The sequence below is a fragment of the Bos mutus genome, unplaced genomic scaffold, assembly GCF_027580195.1.
Source record: "Bos mutus isolate GX-2022 unplaced genomic scaffold, NWIPB_WYAK_1.1 CTG1549, whole genome shotgun sequence".
Classification (NCBI taxonomy): Eukaryota; Metazoa; Chordata; class Mammalia; order Artiodactyla; family Bovidae; genus Bos; species Bos mutus.
Window position 1 is genome coordinate 3,783 of NW_027219007.1, and position 6,362 is coordinate 10,144.

A 6,362-nucleotide genomic window follows, 5' to 3' on the forward strand; every position below is an offset into this window, starting at 1 on the left:
TGAGATCCAACCAGTCCAGGCCAAGGTAAATCAGTCCCGAATGTTCATTGGGAGGACTGATGCTGAAGCTGAAATTCCAATATATTGGCCACCTGATGTGAAGAGCTGACTCCTTTGAAAAGAACCTGATGCAAAGAAAGATTGAAGGAGGGAGGAGAAGGGGACAACAGAGGATGAGATGGTTGGATGGTATCACTGACTCAATGGACATGATTTTGAATAAGCTCTGGGAGTTGCTGATGGACAGGGAGGCCTGGAGTGCTGCAGTGCATGGGGTCACAAAGAGTTGGACACGACTGTTTGACTGAATTGAACAGAAATTATTATGTATTTCATCATTTTTGGTTTATTCATCTATTGATAGATGATCAAAATAAGATAAATTACTTATATTTAATTGCTGAAATAAGTATGACATAGTTTGCTTTTATATGTTTAATAAGTTATATTATCAATATTTTGACTGTTTTCCATTTCTTTCCACACTTTTTTCCCATGTTTTCTAAAACAGAGTTTCAGAAACCCTCAGAAGCAATGGAGAAAGCTTTAAGAAGTTTAGGAAACTGATGGGTGGAAGGAGGCACGAAATTGATTGACTCTAATTTCTTGCTGTAAATGTTTCATGAACAGGACACATAACATTTTGATTTGCCAAGTTTAATGAGGTACTTTTAAGAAGTGATTCATTGGACCCATCTCTCAATTACATTGTCCCCATAATATTTAACACAAATCTGATTTATGATTCAAGATGAGTTAAAAAATACTTGAGAAAATAAACAGAACTGAATTAATAAGGAAAAATCTGAATATATGTACATATTTCAGTTTTACAACTGCATTTAGTCAATGTTTTATCCACATCGAGGATACACCACCTTTCCTTCCCGACAAGTTGCTCGAAATGTATGTTTTGGTGTCAGTTCACGATAACCATATCGACACATAAATTCAATAGTATCCTCTGTTTTAGAGTAAATTTTTTTATCGTGTTTCCATCTTAACTGTATGTGATGTTTTCTCATTGTTTCTTCTGAAATTAGACATGCCTCTAAAATTAAAGAAAATAAACATGAACCTTTGAGTAATATACAAATACTTTCAACAGAATTTCAGGGTTTCAAGAACTTTGGTCCAAAAATTCTTCCTCAAACCTTTTCTAAACCAATACACTGAAAATGTATGATGTAGGTTTCATCATATTTAAAAAATTAATGTTATAAGAATGAGATACTTTGTTTAGTGTAATCATTAAATGTTATAAGATTCATAATGTCAGTTATCATATGAAGAGCTTTCATAAAGGAGCCATTTGTTGCTTGAACATGAAATTTTCTAACTTTATTTCTATATACAGAGATTAATCCTTGGTGTGCAAGCATTAACTGGTTGTTATTTAATCCATAAAAACTCTATTATAAACAGTTAAACATTATGCTGTGTACAAGGGTTATCCCAGGATCCAAGAGAAGTTTAAAGCATTTACCTAAGCATTTTGGTAGTTGTGACCACTCTCCATTCCGACATACTACGTTTTTGTTTCCCGAAGTTCATAGTAGGCCTGACACCGGTACTCAACAATCGATCCTGGAGGATATACTGATTGCAGGAGTGAGGTAATGTCTCCATTGTCTATTGGTGGAGGAGGCCCACATTTTCCTTGAGAGTCTAAAAAATAATGGCGTTTGATTTATTCAAAGACAACTCCTACAGTTTTAAACAAATAAAAAGGCAGCCAAATATGTCATATCAAAACTTAAGATTTCTGATGACAGAAATGATTTATAGGAGGAATTTTAATCACTTAATCAGAAATACACATTTTAAGACCTTATTTTACCACCATGGAAGCACATATAGTACTTTAACAAATATGTCTGCTTTTGCAGTGTCCTGATGTTCAAACATGTTTTCTTTCAGAGTATATGCAGGAAAGATGGATAGCTAAGATAAAAAAAAAAAATTACCTTTTTATACAACATGTTGTAATGTCTGTGAAAGGAAACTTTGGCTTCCATTTCTGGACAAGATGAGGTAAAAATATTTGTGCTTATAGCATCTGCTAGGTATTCCTTCTGCCAAATAAAGGACCTGAGCATATTATAAAAACCAACACAGGAGACTGTGAAAAAAGTAGTAAGTCAATCTGCTTAGGGACCTTGGGATTCAAAGAGTTACACTGAAGAGAGTCTTTGGGGTTTTCATTTTGCCTTCTATGTACCCTGAGTGGGCCACAGAGACAGCAACCCAGAAATAATACAAGTTCAGAAAGAAAAAAAAAGTCTCATGAAGCAGTTGATCTCTTTAAGAAAAGGCCCGGAAAAGAGTAGCCTAGCAAGATACAGTTTTCACAATACTGAATTAGTCTAGAAATACTACACTAAGTTCTTTTGTGTGCACCAGGACCCAGAGACCCCACAGAGGCTAAGCCAGAATTGTGTCTGAGTGTCTCCTGCAGAAGTATGGGTGAGCAGTGCACTGCTACAGGGGCAGGGGCTCTGGGTGCAGTAGACCTGGGTATTGCATAAGCCCTCTTGGAGGAGGCTGCAATTAACCCCACAACAGAGCTGCCAGAACCTACACAGGACTGCAGAAACAGTTTCTTAGAGGGCACAAACAAAGCCTTGTGCACAAAAGAACCCAGGAGAAAGAAGCAGTGACCCCACAAGAGACTGACCCAGACTTGCTCATCAGTGTCCAGGAGTCCTCAGCAGAGGCATGGGTTAGCGGTGGCCTGCTGCAGGTTTGGGGGCATTGAGTGCAGCAGTGCATGCATAAGACCTGTTGAAGGAGGTCACCAGTATCTTCCTTATCTCCACTACTGTTTGGCCACAGGTCAAAAGACAGGGAGAGAACATGACTCCACCAATCAAGAGAAAATTGAACTAAAGATTTACTGAGCATGACCCCTTCCATCAGACCAAGACCCAGTTTTACCCTGAGTCAGTCTCTCTCATCAGGAAGCTTCCATAAGCCTGTTATCCTCAACCATCAAAGGGCAGACAGAATTAAAACCACAGTCACAGAAAACTAACCAATCTGATCACATGGACAACAGCCTTGTAGAACTCCATGAAACTCTGAGCCATGCTGTATAAGGCCTTCAAATTGGATGGGTCATGGCAGAGGATTCTGACAAAATGTGGGCCACTAGAGAAGGGAATGCCAAACCACTTCAGTATTCTTGCCTTGGGCACCCCATGAACAGTATGAAAAGGCAAAAAGATATGACACTGAAAGATGAACTCCACAGGTGGGGAGGTGCCCAGTATGCAGATCAGCAGAGAAATAATTCCAGAAAGAAAGAAGAGATGAAGAAAAAGCAAAAATAACATCCAATTGTGGATGTGACTGGTGATCGAAGTAAAGTCTGATGCTGTAAAGAGCACTATTGCATAGGGACCTGGAATATTAGGTCCATGAATCAAGGCAAATTGGAAGTGGTCAAACAGGAGATGACAAGAGTGAACATCGGCATTTTAAAAATCAGCAAAGTGAAATGGACTTGAATGGGTGAATCTGATTCAGGTGACCAGTATATCTACTACTTTGAGCAAGAATCCCTGAGAATTGGAATAGCCATCATAGTCAACAAAACAGTCTGAAATGCAGTGCTTGCATGCAATCTCAATTATGACATAATGATTGATGTTCATTTCCAAGCCAAACCATTGACAAGCACAGTAATCTAGGTATATGCCCTGGACAGTAATGCTAAAGAATCTGAAGTGGAATGGTTTTCTGAAGATGTACAAGGACTTCTAGAACTAACAAGCAAAAAGATGTCCTTTTCATTATATTGGACTGGAATGCAAAAGTGGGAGGTCGAGATACCTGGACTAACAGGCAAGTTTGGCATTAAGAGTACAAAATGAAGCAGGGCAAAGAGTAACAGAGTTTTGCCAAGAGAACACACTGGTCATAGCAAACATCCTCTTCCAATAATACAAGTGAAAACTCTACACATGGACATCACCAAATGTCCATGGAAAACTTTACACATGGCAATACCAAAGTCAGATTGCTGATATTCTTTGCAGCCAAAGGTAGAGAAGCTCTATACAGTCAGCCAAAACAAGACTGGGACCTGACTGTGGCTCAGATCATAAACTCCTTGTTGCCAAATTCATACTTAAATTGAAGAAAGATGTGAAAACCACTAGACATTCAGGCATGACCTAAATCAAATCCCTTACAATTAGAGTGGAAGAGACAAATAGATTCAAGGGATTTGATAAGACAGAATGCCTGAGAATCTATGGACAGTGGTTCCTGACTTTGTACAGGGTGAAGGGATCAAAATCATCCCCAATAAAAAGAAACATAAAAAAGGCAAATGCCTCAAGAGGCATTACAAATAGCTGAGAAAAGAAGAGATGTTAAAGGCAAAAGAGAAAAAGAAAGATAAAATGATTTGAATGCAGTGTTCCAAATAGTAACAAGGAGAGATAAGAAAGCCTTCCTCAGTGATCAGAGCAAAGAAATAGAGGGAAATAATAGAATGGGAAAGACTGGAGATCTCTTCAAGAAATTTAGAGATACCAAGGACATTTCATGCAATGATGGGCACTATAAAGGACAAAAATGGTATGTACCTAACAGAAGTAGAAGATACTAAGAAGAGGTGGCAAGAATACACAGAAGAACTATACAAAAAGGATCTTCATGATCCAGATAACCCCAAAGGTGTGATCACCCACCTAGAGCCAGACATCCTAAAATACAAAAGTCAAGTAGGCCTTAGGAAGCATCACTGTGAACAAAGCTAGTGGAGGTGATGGTATTCCAGTTGAGCTATTTCAAATCCTAAAGATGATGCCCTTTAAGTGCTGCACTCAATATGCCAGCAAATTCAGCAGGGAACAAAGGCCTGCAAAATGTCAATTTTCATTCCAATCCCAAAGAAAGGCAATCCCAAAGAATGTTCCAACTATCATACAATTGCATTCATCTCACACGCTGGTAAAGTAATGCTCAAACTTCTCCATGCTAGGCTTCAACACCACGTGACCCATGAAATTCCTGATATTCAAACTGGATTCAGAAAAGGCAGAGAAACCAGAGATCAAATTGCCAACATCCGTTGAATCATCAAAAAAGCATGAGAGGTCCACAAAAAAATCCACTTCTGTTTTATTGACTACACCAAAACCTTTGACTGTGTTGATCACAACAAACTGTGGAAATTAAATAGATGGTAACACCTGACCTGTGGAGAATGCAATGGCAGCCCACTCCAACACTCTTGCCTGGAAAATCCCATGGACAGAGGGGCCTGATGGGCTTCAGTCCATGGGGTCGCTAGGAGTCGGACACAACTGAGCGACTTCACTTTATTTCTTCACTTTCATGCATTGTAGAAGGAAATGGCAACCCACTCTAGTGTTCCTGCCTGGAGAATCTCAGGGACGGGGAAGCCTGGTGGGCTGCCGTCTATGGGGTCGCACAGAGTCGGACACGACTGAAGCGACTTAGCAGCAGCAGCAGCAGCAACACCTGACCTGCCTCTTGAGAAATCTGTATGCAGGTCAAGAAGCCACAGTTAGAATCAGACATGGAAGAAAAACTGGTTCTAAATCAGGAAAGGAGCACATCAAGTCTGTATACTGTCACCTGCTTACTTAACTTCTATGCAGAGTACGTCATGCAAAATTCCAAGCCAGATGAAGCACAAGCTGGAATCAATATTGTCAGGAGAAATATCAACAACGTCAAACATGCAGATGGCACCACCCTTATTGCAGAAAGTGAAGAAGAGCTAAAGAGTCTCCTAATGAAAGTGAAAGAGGAGAGTGGAAAAGTTAGCTTAAAAATCAACATTCAGAGAACTAAATCATGGCATCCGGTCCCATCACTTCATAGCAAACAGATGGTGAAACAATGGAAACAGTGAGAGACTTTATTTTGGGGGCTCCAAAATCACTGCAGATGGTGACTGCAGCCATGAAATTAAAAGACACTTGCTCCTCAGAAAAAAGTTATGACCTACCTAGACAGCATATCAAAAAGCAGAGACATTAGTCTGCCAACAAAATTCCACCCAGTGAAAGCTATGAATTTTTCAGTCATCATGTGAAAGTTGGACTATAAAGGAAGCTGAGCACCGAAAAATTGATGCTTTTGAACTGTGGTGTTGAAGAAAACTCTTGAGAGTCCCTTGGAATGCAAGGAGATCAAACCAGTCAATCCTAAAGGAAATCAGTCCTGAATATTTATTGAAAGGACTGATGATGAACCTGAAACTCCAATATTTTGGCCAGCAGATGAAAAGAACTGACTCTTTAGAGAAAACCCTGACACTGGGAAAGATTGAAGGTGGAAGGCTAAGGGGATAACAGAGGATGAGATGGTAGGATGGCATC

At 39.5% G+C, this 6,362-nt stretch overlaps 1 long non-coding RNA gene across 1 annotated transcript; it reads right to left on the bottom strand.

Moving 5' to 3' along the window:
• Positions 1-790: 790 nt before the first annotated feature.
• Positions 791-1,952, bottom strand: LOC102282467 (uncharacterized). The gene is made up of 2 exons (XR_011463441.1): positions 1,487-1,952; positions 791-1,051 (listed from the first exon to the last, which is right to left on the bottom strand). It is a non-coding gene; the product is annotated as an uncharacterized lncRNA (long non-coding RNA).
• Positions 1,953-6,362: the final 4,410 nt, after the last annotated feature.